This window comes from Palaemon carinicauda, unplaced genomic scaffold (assembly GCF_036898095.1).
Source record: "Palaemon carinicauda isolate YSFRI2023 unplaced genomic scaffold, ASM3689809v2 scaffold262, whole genome shotgun sequence".
Taxonomy (NCBI): Eukaryota; Metazoa; Arthropoda; class Malacostraca; order Decapoda; family Palaemonidae; genus Palaemon; species Palaemon carinicauda.
Window position 1 is genome coordinate 160,202 of NW_027170268.1, and position 12,795 is coordinate 172,996.

The window sequence follows — 12,795 nt, forward strand, 5'->3', positions numbered from 1 at the left end:
CTCTTATAATAATACTGTAATAATAATAATAACAATAATAATAATAATAACCACTCTGCTACTGGGGCTGTGACTTCTGAAAACATTCAATGAAGAGCATTCAAAACATAACTTAAACTGACAAATTCTGTCTTCTAACAAACTTGAGGTATTTAGTGTCTGCACTAAAAATGTCCAAGTTCTATTTTCTCTATAAAACTGGTGTACCTCAGTATCTTTAACATATGCTGACATTATGTACTTTGGTGGGAAGTAGTCGAGTTGTTTTTGTTTGAGAGCGATCAAAATTATCATGAATATTTTCTACAAAGATTAAGTTATTGAATCCTGATCCAGCCCACTGACAGAGCACAGGTATTTACAACTTATCTCTACCTTTGAATTGCAGCTAACACTGTGAAAGTGGTCTCTATGGAGAACCTGGTTTAAAATAGGAACTTGTGATGAAAAACATCTAAAACTGGTCTCCAAAAGTCTCACACTACTTTGAACAGCTCTCGTAATTACTCCTACATAAAGCACAAAGCAGCAACATAAAATCATAGCGAGGAAGCGGTAGTAAACATGTACGTCTACTAAGGAGACCAGGAGACAAATAGCGCCGTCTCACTGACTCGGCCACTCCTACACAGGGGTGAGGCAGTTGGTAAGCATACAATGTTATCAGAATCAAACAACTTAAATTCTGGTCGTAACTAAATGACTCAGGAGTAAACTCATACATATATAATGAGGGTTTGAACTTGTGTAGGAACAAAATACAATTAAGGATATGTCTGGAGGGTTTTTGAAACAACTGCTAAATTCCAAAAGAATTGTTAGTTTATTAATGAAAGAAAACTTCTCAGGTCTCCATCACTGCATATATTTTTTGGGCTGTACACTCAACTTGAATAAAGTCTACATTTTTTTATTATTCCAAACACAATTACTACAATCTTCCTTGCTTGGCATGAATATTGTACTTACATAAACCTATGGGATCAAATTCATAATCATTTTATACTATTAGCACCCTATGGAACAAAGTTATTAAATCTCTCTACACTGTCCCTTAGGCTCAAGTAGTCAGTAGATGTCATGCATAGAAGGAAAAGAAGGATTTTTATATATACAGGAGAGAAACCGGAAGGGGAAACGTGCAAGAAATCTTGGGGAAGGATATAAAGTTTACTATGCAAGGGAAAATACAAGGAGAAATGTGGGAGGAATTATTCTACTTTCAGATTTGCAGGAAAATGTCAGAAATCAAGCTCATGAGAAAGATAATATGGCATATCCTCTCGGCATGTGTCCCTTAAAGGCGTGGCGAAAAACAGCATGAATTTAGAGGGAAACTACTAGAATGCATAGGAAGAGCTCGAAGGAGTGAACTGCTAGTGTTATCTGGGGATAAGAGTTTTGGAAGAAACAATCAGGAAGGTGAAAGACTGATGGAATTAGCAGAAGCTATGAATTGTCATGAATACAGAAGTTTGAGAAAAGGTGAAGTCATTGAGTAACTTATAAAATGGACAAAATGTTTCAAAGATTGACTTTGTGTTAGATAGCCAGGAAAACCATTACGGATTGTAAGATTACAAATAAATCCATAGAACCTCATAAACTGGTAGTGGCAGATTTCAGGCTGAAAGCAATAAGGAAAGGAAATACCCCAGCCACGAATAGGATCAAAACTTAACTAAAGGGGGGTATAAGGTACAAGAGTTCAGAGAAGCTTCTATCCTGGCAATATTTCTTCTCCGTTTGACCTTATTTCTCCGGATCTTGCCTCGAGGAAGAAGTGCATATCATCATCGGGGTCTCCTGAAATGGAAAATCCTACATTAGAGCATTGCTGGACATTTGGAAAATGTTGCTGTTCCACAGAATAGCTTGCAATGGGTAAGAATAATCAAAGACTGGCTTTACTGTTCTGTCAATTTTCTCTGATACTGTACTTCATTATCCATTTTAATCATGTAAGCACCCTAACTCATTTGAGCAGATTGTAAATTTTCTTAGTTCCAAATAAAGTGTTGAGAGAAGGACCCAGTTTCATTATAACCTCCTTTATCTTAATTTATCCAACGCATCCTTGAAGAGAGAGTATTTAATGCTAATTATTTATCGCCGTGAATAGGCCAACAGGTTACGAGCCAAGGTTATTGGCAAAACCATTTTATGGCGATGCCAATAATTATGATATAAAGGAAAAGACTGTGGCCACAATGCACATTCTTAACTTGCATTCAACATATGATAAATAAGCTGACAAACGGCCAAATGACTTTAATTTAACAACATACATACATACATATACCAAGGCACTTCCCCAATTTTGGGGGGTAGCCGACACCAACAAATGAAACAAAAACAAAAAAGGGGACCTCTACTCTCTATGTTCCTCCCAAGAGCAAAACAAACTGTATGACTACCTAATAAACTGTTTTCATAGTCTCTCCCATGGGCTAATAAAACCGGAGGCTTGAGATGACGGAGTAGAAGCTATCAAGTTAATGAGACGATATTACCTTAGGGATATATCACAGAGTTTAAGCTTTATGGAAATCATTTACATACACATAAATGGAAGATAAGAATGCTGATGTATCATAAGCTACAACAGATAAAGCTTTGCCGCCGCATAAGGAACGAGGCGAGACGAATAATGACCTGATGGTTGTGTGCACATTAAGACCTCGACTTAAAAACTCGATAAGGTTCCAAGAAACTGTTTGTAAGTCGAAGTCTATTAAATTTTGGCCTAGAGTAGGCTTCACCTATTGTTGTTGAAGATTGCCTGGCCCTTTCGGCCAGACACGGGTTCTTGCAATCTTGCAGCCCGTAGAGGCTTCACCTAACTCACATGCCAATGATTTTCAATTGCAAACGTCAACAAATAGTCGCGTTTCATATTGCGAATTTCGTCGTATTTACTGCATTAAATTATATGTTTTCTTGAAATATTTCATTATGAACTTCGGATACAATATCACAGATTTACGATTTCCGTTGGATTTGTGATCGTATATCGGAATGTTACATTTGTTGAAGTTTCAAGGAACTTTTAGAGTTTTGTGGAAATTGCTAATCGACTAAATCCTCCTTAAAGGTATGAAGGGCTGAAGATTGCTTTATGAAGTCATGAAGATCATTTTAACTTTAATGTTTTTTAGAATAATTAATTTTTACTTGTTCATTACTTCTTATATCGTTCACCTATTTCCTTTCCTCACTGGGTTATTTTTCCTTTTTGGGGACCTTGGGCTTATAGCATCCTGCTTTTCCAAGGTTGTAGCTTAGCAAGTAATAATAATACAGAAAATATCATAACTCTCGGCCTAAGTTAAGTGGACCTGCTACTAACAGTGATAATGGTAGCCCAAACTTCACTAACTCTAATTATAACAGTAATGAAATAAGTACATGTTTTAACTATTTTACCCGCAGGCTCTTTGGAAATTTCCAACCCTTAACCCCGAGGGGGTTATTTTTTTCCCAGCACATTTTGCAGTATATTTTTTTTATATTGCTCTAACAGCCTTAATTTTTGTCATAGAGAGGTCAGGCTGGTCTCATTCTCTTGGAAAATGCCTGAATTTTCGTAAAAAATTATCAAAAATATGAAAAAAAAAATTTTTATAGCATTTTTTTGCAATGACATACCGGTACGTCCATGGGGGTAAAGGGATGGCTTTTGTGAAACGTACCAGTACATCCTTTGGGGGTAAAAGGGTTAAACTGATTTATTATTAGACGACGGTGGTTGCACATCACACATTGAAAAGGATGAGCTTAAGTTTGAAACTTTTCACAAGTCTTTTAAGCCCCCGAGATCATTTTACAGAAGTAGCAAATGGTCAGAAGTTAAAAGGGAACTGCACAAGGAATATGAAATGTAAAAGATGTTATCCTGAAGATGAACAGGGGAATGCTAAGAATGTTGCACTTACGGTTGCCTTGTGCATACCAGGTTTAAAACAAGGTATATGTTTTCTATGTTGAAGAGGCTGGCATAAGTCTCTTTTTTATACTTTATTTATGAAGGCTCTATTTTAGTGTTGTTACTGTTCCTAACACATTCTATTTTAATTGTTCATTTCTTCTTTTGTACAGTAGTTTATTTCCTTATTCCCTTTCCTCACTAGGCTTGTAATCTAGAATTGTAGATTAGCTAGTAATAATAATAATAATAATAATAATAATAATAATAATAATAATAATAATAATAATAATACACACACATACACATATATACCAAAGGCACTTCCCCCAATTTTGGGGGGTAGCCGACATCAACAATGAAACAAAACAAAAAGGGGACCTCTACTCTCTACGTTCCTTCAGCCTAACCAGGGACTCAACCGAGTTCAGCTGGTACTGCTAGGGTGCCACAGCCCAACCTCCCACATTATCCACCACAGATGAAGCTTCATAATGCTGAATCCCCTACTGCTGCTACCGCGGTCATCTAAGGCACCGGAGGAAGCAGCAGGGCCTACCGGAACTGCGTCACAATCGCTCGCCATTCATTCCTATTTCTAGCACGCTCTCTTGCCTCTCTCACATCTATCCTCCTTTCACCCAGAGCTTTCTTCACACCATCCATCCACCCAAACCTTGGCCTTCCTCTTGTACTTCTCCCATCAGCTCTTGCATTCATCACCTTCTTTAGCAGACATCGACAAATAATAATAATAATAACAATAATAATACTGTATCAGTGTGGAAAAACTATACAAAATGGACACACATTATAAAACTTTTCACCCAAAGGCAGTAGGCTTACCACTGAAGATCGAATTGTCCAACTATATTGAAAAGAACATGTTATCTCATTTGCCATGAAGTATAGGGCATTGTCACCGCCCCTTGTCTCTGCCATTCATGATCATGCCTCGAGCCTTTAAATCCATACCAAGTGGAAAGTAACCACTGGACCACTTTCAAGCCTAGCTTTATGTTTTGCCAACAATGATTACTAGAATTCGCCATTTCCCCTGCATTGTAGACATGGCTCCCAACAGAACCGAGAGGGTATGATAAATGACTGGACTGACCTGCACGAGATATTCGGGGGATACTAGTTAGTAGTATATTATTACTACTACTAGCTAAGCTAAAACCCTAGCTACAAAAACAGGATGCTACAAGTCCGAGGGATTTAACAGGAAAGAATAGCTAAGTGAGGAAAGGAAATAAACAAACTACAATTGAGAAGTTATAAACAATTAAAATATTTTAAGAACAGTAGAGCACTAAAATAGATCTTTCATATGTAAACTATAATAACTTGAAGAATAACATGCGAAAGAGAAATGATAGAAAAGTGTACCCTCAAGCAAGAGAATCTAGCCCGAGAGAGTAGGTTTTATACTGTAGTTTAATTAATATTTCCATTATTAATAAACTACGTATAAATATTTATATAGATGTACACACACAGATTCAACCCTTCCCAGCCCCTCCCCCTTTCCTAACTACAACCAGCTGGTTCGGCAATTTGTGGGAGATTGTGGTTTCCAAGTGTACCTCTCGGGGTACCACCTCTCACCTGGGTATGACTTCTTTGCATGAAAAACGTAATGATATTAAATGATGATAACTATCTTAAACGTACTTCAATCTGTAACTAATACTTTGAAAGGCCAATTTAAGAATCGGTAAAAAAATGACAAATTCGGAGATAATTTGTATTTTTCCTAACCATACAAACCTTAGCTATTTACATTGGGTATTACTTTCGGCATAGCTGAAATGACGAGCCATTAGATTTTTACAAGGGTTTCCTACCCCGCGCTAGTTAGCAGGGGTAGGGGGAGGGGTAAAGACAAAACAAATAATGGCTGCCAAGCGAGGACAAAGACAGGCACGTCTGTCCATTGTCCAAGCCAAAAGTGAAGTGAGACATTTCCCCGGTGTGTGAGGGAGGGAGGGGTAGCAAGCTACCCCTCCCCCTACCCCTGCTAACTAGCGCTGGGTAGGAAACCCTCGTTAAAATCTAATGACTCGTCATTTCAGCTATGCCGAAAGTAATACCCAATGTAAATAGCGTGGTTTGTATTTCGGTTACGGAACAAAAGGGATTTTGACGAAAGAAAAATCTATTTCTGGGCGAGGAACCTGTGTCGCCTAGTGAAATGCTCCTTAAAGCACCATTTCTAAGGTATAAATACTGCTAAATATACCTGAGAAAAAAAAGTTGCATGGAATGCCCGGAATAAACCCAGCTCGCTCACTCTGAGTGTTGGTATAGTAACTGGGGCGTGTTAGAACCACGACCATAGGTCCCTCACCAATTAGTCCTCTCCTTCCTCAATATCTCCTTCCGTTCCGGAAGGGCCGGGATAATTTGAGAATCATATCTATAAAGTACGAGAGGAAGGCCAAGGTTTGGGTGGATGGATGGAGTGAAGGAAGCTCTGAGTGATAGGAGGATAGATGTGAGAGAGGCAAGAGAGCGTGCTAGAAATAGGAATGAATGGCGAGCGATTGTGACGCAGTTCCAGTAGGCCCTGCTGCAAATTTCAAATGCATCAACTGCATTATTATAGGTACAAAGTATCAAAATGGGGAAATATATGAAGGGTTAGTCAAAAATTCTATCTCATACTTTAAGATTTTGACAATTGCCCCTCGTCCCAAATACAGTACGTGACAATTCTTTTGCATTTCAGCAACACGCACTTGTGACAAATACCAATTTTCACTGTTAATATTACAGGTAGTAGGTAGGCCAAGGCACTAGCCACCCGTTCATACTAACTAGAGTTATAGGGTCCTTTGACTGGCCGGCAGTACTACATTGAATCTCGTTCTGGTTACGGTTCAGTTTTCCTTTGCCGACACATCCACCGAATAGCCTGGCATATTCTTTCCACAGTCTCCTCTGTACTCATACACATGACAACACTTAAGCTAAACAAACAATTCTTCTTTGCTCAAAGGGTTAATTTCTGTTTTGTTATTGTTCAGTAGCTAATTTCCACTTACTAAGGGTAGAAGAGAAAGGAGCTCTTCTAGGCCACTCCAAAATCAAACCATTCTTCTCTAGTCTTGGGTAGTGCCATAACCTCTGTACCATGGTCTTTCACTGCCTTTGATTAGAGTTCTCTTGCTTTAGGGAACACTCGGACACACCATTCTATCTGTTTCCTTATTTCCTTTCTCTATTGGGCTATTTTCCTTATTGGAACCTTTGGGCTTATAACATCCTACTTTTCCAGCTGGGGTTCTAGCTTAGCTAGTAATATGTTATTTTTATTAATAAAATAAATTTTTGAATATACTTACCCGATAATCATGTAGCTGTCAACTCCGTTGCCCGACAGAATTCTATGGAGGGATACGCCAGCTATCACAATACTAGAAGGGGGTGTACTTACCAGCGCCACCTGTGGCCAGGTACTCAAGTACTTCTTGTTGACACCTCCTCAATTATTCCTCGGTCCACTGGTTCTCTATGGGGAGGAAGGGAGGGTCGATTAAATCATGATTATCGGGTAAGTATATTCAAAAATTTATTTTATTAATAAAAATAACATTTTTCAATATTAAACTTACCCGATAATCATGTAGCTGATTCACACCCAGGGAGGTGGGTGAAAACCAGTGTACAAGATTAAAGGATAGCTAAGTATCCCATATTTCATATAACAGTTATCTCAAATAACAATGAAATAATAAGTACCTGGTAAGGAAGTCGAATTGAACCGTTACTCTGCCTCTTTTTTAAGTTCGTCTTCCTTACTGAGCGCAGCGTTCCTCTTGGAGGCTGAATCAACCCAAAGGTGCTAAAGTATATAGGGTTGCAACCCCTACTAAAGGACCTCTACAAAACCTCTAACCCAGGCGCTTCTCAAGAATGAATAGACCACCCGCCAAATCAAAAGGATGCGGAAGGCTTCTTAGCCTACCGTAACAACCATAAAAACAACAATAAAAGCATTCAAGAGAAAGGTTAAAAAAGGTTATGGGATTAAGGGAATGTAGTGGCTGAGCCCTCACCTACTACTGCACTCGCTGCTACGAATGGTCCCAGGGTGTAGCAGTTCTCATAAAGAGACTGGACATCTTTAAGATAAAATGATGCAAACACTGACTTGCTCCTCCAATAGGTTGCATCCATTATGCTCTGCAGAGAACGGTTTTTATTAAAGGCCATCGAAGTAGCTACGGCTCTTACTTCGTGGGTCCTTACCTTCAGCAATGCAAGGTCTTCCTCCTTTAAGTGAGAATGGGCTTCTCTAATCAGAAGCCTTATATAATACGAAACCCCGTTCTTGGACATGGGCCTCGAAGGTTTCTTGATGGCACACCATAAGGCTTCTGACTGTCCTCGAAGAGGTTTTGACCTCTTAAGATAATATTTGAGAGCTCTGACAGGGCAAAGAACTCTCTCTAGTTCGTTACCTACCATGTTGGAGAGGCTAGGTATATCAAACGATCTAGGCCAAGGACGTGAAGGAAGTTCGTTCTTTGCTAGGAATCCGAGCTGAAAAGAACATGTTGCAGATTCGGTCGTGAAACCAATGTTCTTGCTGAAGGCATGAACCTCACTGACTCTCTTAGCTGTTGCAAGGCAGACGAGAAAAAGAGTCTTGAGGGTAAGGTCCTTGAAGGAAGCTGACTGGAGAGGTTCGAACCTAGATGACATAAGGAACCTTAAGACTACGTCTAGGTTCCAGCCTGGAGTGGATAGACGACGCTCTTTAGACATCTCAAAAGACTTAAGAATGTCTTGAAGGTCCTTGTTGCAAGAAAGGTCCAAACCTCTGTGGCGGAGAACTGAAGCCAACATACTCCTATACCCTTTAATCGTAGGGGCTGAAAGGGATCTCTCATTCCTAAGATGTAGAAGGAAGTCAGCTATTTGGGTCACAGAGGTATTGGTAGAGGATATTGAATTGGCTCTACACCAGCTTCGGAAGACTTCCCACTTAGATTGGTAGACTCTACGAGTGGAAACCCTTCTTGCTCTGGCAATCGCACTGGCTGCCTCCTTCGAAAAGCCTCTAGCTCTAGCGAATCTTTCGACAGTCTGAAGGCAGTCAGCCGAAGAGCGTGGAGGTTTGGGTGCAACCTGTCTACGTGAGGTTGACGTAGAAGGTCCACTCTTAGAGGTAGAGTCCTGGGGATGTCGACTAGCCATTGAAGTACCTCTGTGAACCATTCTCTTGCAGGCCAAAGGGGAGCAACCAGCGTCAGCCGTGTCCCTTCGTGCGAGATGAATTTCTGCAGAACTTTGTTTATTATCTTGAACGGTGGGAATGCGTAAAGGTCGAGATGGGACCAGTTCAGTAGAAAAGCATCCACATGAACTGCTGCAGGGTCTGGAACAGGGGAACAGTACAGCGGAAGTCTCTTGGTTATGGAGGTGGCAAACAGATCTATGGTAGGTTGACCCCACAAGGTCCAAAGTCTGTTGCACACACTCTTGTGGAGGGTCCATTCCGTGGGAATGACCTGATTCCTTCTGCTTAGGCGATCTGCTGAGACGTTCATATTGCCCTGAATGAACCTCGTGACCAGAGTGAGGTTTAGACCTCTTGACCAAATGAGGAGGTCCCTTGCGATCTCGAATAGGCTCCTCGAATGGGTCCCTCCTTGCTTGGAGATATAAGCCAAGGCTGTGGTGTTGTCTGAGTTCACCTCCACCACTTTGCCTAGCAGGAGGGACTTGAAGTTCAGCAGGGCTAAATGAACTGCTAGTAGCTCCTTGCAGTTGATGTGGAGCAATCCCTGTTCCTCGTTCCACGTTCCCGAGCATTCCCGTCCGTTCAAGGTCGCACCCCAGCCCGAGTCCGATGCATCTGAGAAGAGATGAAGATTGGGGGTCTGAATAGCCAACGATAGGCCCTCCCTGAGAAGGAGATTGTTCTTCCACCACAGGAGAGTGGTCTTCATCTCTTGGGTGATTGGGATAGAGACTGCTTCGAGAGTCGAACCCTTGTCCCAATGAGCTGCAAGATGGAATTGAAGAGGGCGGAGGTGGAGTCTTCCTAGCTCGACGAACAGGGCCAGTGATGAAAGGGTCCCTGTGAGACTCATCCACTGTCTCACCGAGCAACTGCTCCTCTTCAGCATGCTCATGATGCACTCTAGGGCTTGGCTTATCCTGGGGGCCGATGGAAAAGCCCGAAAATCCTGACTCCGAATCTCCATTCCCAGGTACACAATGGATTGGGAGGGAATGAGCTGAGACTTTTCTATGTTGACTAACAGACCCAGTAGTCTGATTAAGTCCAAAGTCCAGTTGAGATTCTCCAGACAGCGACGACTCGTGGAGGCTCTCAACAGCCAGTCGTCTAAGTAGAGGGAGGCTCTGATGTCCGATAAGTGTAGGAATTTTGCTATATTCCTCATCAGATGAGTGAACACCATAGGAGCTGTGCTTAGGCCAAAACACAGGGCTTGGAATTGGTAGACAACCTTTCCAAAAACGAATCTCAGGAAAGGTTGGGAGTCTGGATGAATAGGAACGTGAAAGTAGGCATCTTTCAAGTCCAACGAGACCATCCAGTCCTCCTGTCTGACCGCTGCTAGGACCGACTTCGTCGTCTCCATCGTGAACGTCTGCTTGGTGACATACGCGTTGAGCGCGCTGACGTCCAGCACCGGTCTCCAACCTCCTGTCTTCTTGGCCACAAGAAAGAGACGGTTGTAGAAGCCCGGGGATTGATGGTCCCGGACTATAACCACTGCCTTCTTCTGCACAAGTAGCGACACCTCCTGGTGCAATGCTAGCCTCTTGTCCTCTTCTTTGTAGTTGGGAGAGAGGTTGATGGGAGATGTGGTCAGAGGTGGTTTGAGGCAGAATGGAATCCTGTAACCGTCCCTCAGCCAACTGACAGACTGGGCGTCTGCACCTCTCTTCTCCCAGGCTCGCCAGAAGATCTTGAGTCTGGCTCCTACTGCTGTCTGGAGATGCGGAGAGTCAGTTTTTTCCTTTAAATGTCTTGGAGCCTTTCCTAGACTTGCTCCTGTAAGAGTCTGGACGGGAGCTTCCTCGGCTGGGGGCTCTACCACGAAAGGGCGGTATGAACCTCGTAGCAGGGGTATCAGCCACTGGGGAGCGATAAGTCTTGGGGACTGAGGTAGCAACCTTAGACTTACGGGCCGATGAGGCTACAAGATCGTGTGTGTCCTTTTGTATCAGGGCAGCAGACAAGTCCTTAACCAGCTCTTCGGGGAAGAGGAACTTCGAGAGCGGAGCAAAAAGGAGTTGTGACCTTTGACAAGGTGTAATGCTGGAGGAAAGGAAGGTACACAGCTGTTCCCTTTTCTTCAAAACCCCTGATACAAACATCGACGCAAGCTCACCAGATCCATCCCTAATGGCCTTATCCATGCAGGACATTAATAGCATGGCAGAATCCTTGTCCGCAGGAGAGGTCTTCTTGCTGAGGGCCCCCAGACACCAGTCTAGAAAGTTGAACATCTCAAATGCTCTAAATACTCCCTTCAGTAAGTGATCAAGGTCTGAGAAGGTCCAGCAAACCTTAGAGCGCCTCATTGCAGTTCTCCGAGGCGAGTCTACCAGACTTGAGAAGTCAGCCTGGGCAGAGGCAGGTACTCCCAAGCCTGGTGCTTCTCCTGTGGCATACCAAACGCTCGCTTTCGAAGTGAGCTTAGTCGGAGGGAACATGAAAGAAGTTTTGCCAAGGTGTTGCTTAGTCTGCAGCCACTCCCCTAAGATCCTTAACGCTCTCTTAGAGGACCTTGCTAGGACTAGCTTAGTATAGGTGGACTTAGCTTGTTGTATGCCCAGCGAAAACTCAGATGGCGGAGAGCGGGGAATAGCAGAGACAAAGTGGTCTGGGTAAACCTCCCTAAGCAGAGCCAAGACCTTACGAAAGTCAATAGACTGTGGAGAAGGCTTGGATTCATCCACGTCTGACGAGGGATCCAGGTGTGCCTCCTCATCATCAGACGCCTCATCACCAGAGTGTAGCGAAGAGATCGGACAAGAATGCTGAACAGCAGAGTCAGAACGAGTAGGAACAATATTAGTGGTTTCCTCTTCAAGTAACTGTTGAGGGAAAACCTGAGGCTCAGACTGCAAAGGCTGAATAAAAGACGAAGCAGAAGGAAGGCGCATGGGTGGAGGAGGCTGACTCCTGGTTGAACCCAAGGGTAGCGCTTGCTGAGCTGTTGGCGGAAGCGGAGTAGCAAGTTCCTGTTCCTGTGGTGTGAGCGGAGCGCGATGAGGTAGAGGCTGCGCAGAACAAGGTAAATGTCTCGCAAGCTGAGGCTCCTGAGGCGCAAGGCTAAGGTGTAGTGGTGCTTGCCTTGTGGAGGGTTGAGCTCGCTGCAGCGAGAGCTGAGGAGACTGACTCATGGACGGGAGAGGTTGTTGTACCTCAACCGAGTGTTGCACCACTGGTGGAGCAGCAAGTGGAGGCGGAGGAAGAGAGGTATAATCCTCCTGATCCCATAGTAAAGGTTGCCTTAAAGAAGGCGGAGGCTGAACACCACTGGGAACAGCAAACTCAGAACGAGGCTCAACATCGTACGCCTGGCAGGTGGTACTGCGATCAGGCGGAGCGAGCGCAGGCGGAGCGAGCGCAGGCGGAAGGAGTGTAGGCGGAGGCGGAGGCGCAACACTCTCAGCCCGACACTCACGCATCAAGTCCGAAAGCTGTGCTTGCATGGACTGTAGAAGAGTCCACTTGGGGTCGGCAGAAACTACAGTAGGCTGAGGTAAAGCCTTAACAGTCGAGCTCTGTTGTAGCAGAACCTTACTCCTCTTGGGCGGAGTGCAGTCGACAGATGACTGCGGCGAGTCAGAGCTGAGCCAATGACTGCAACCTG

General features: G+C 43.2%; 1 long non-coding RNA gene across 1 annotated transcript in view; it reads right to left on the minus strand.

Moving 5' to 3' along the window:
* Positions 1 to 800: 800 nt before the first annotated feature.
* LOC137636264 (uncharacterized) overlaps positions 801 to 12,795 on the minus strand; it is a 30,058-nt gene continuing 18,063 nt past the window's right edge. The window contains exon 3 of the long non-coding RNA XR_011043013.1: positions 801 to 1,806. This is a non-coding gene — a long non-coding RNA (uncharacterized lncRNA). The remainder of the gene's footprint in view (positions 1,807 to 12,795) is intronic.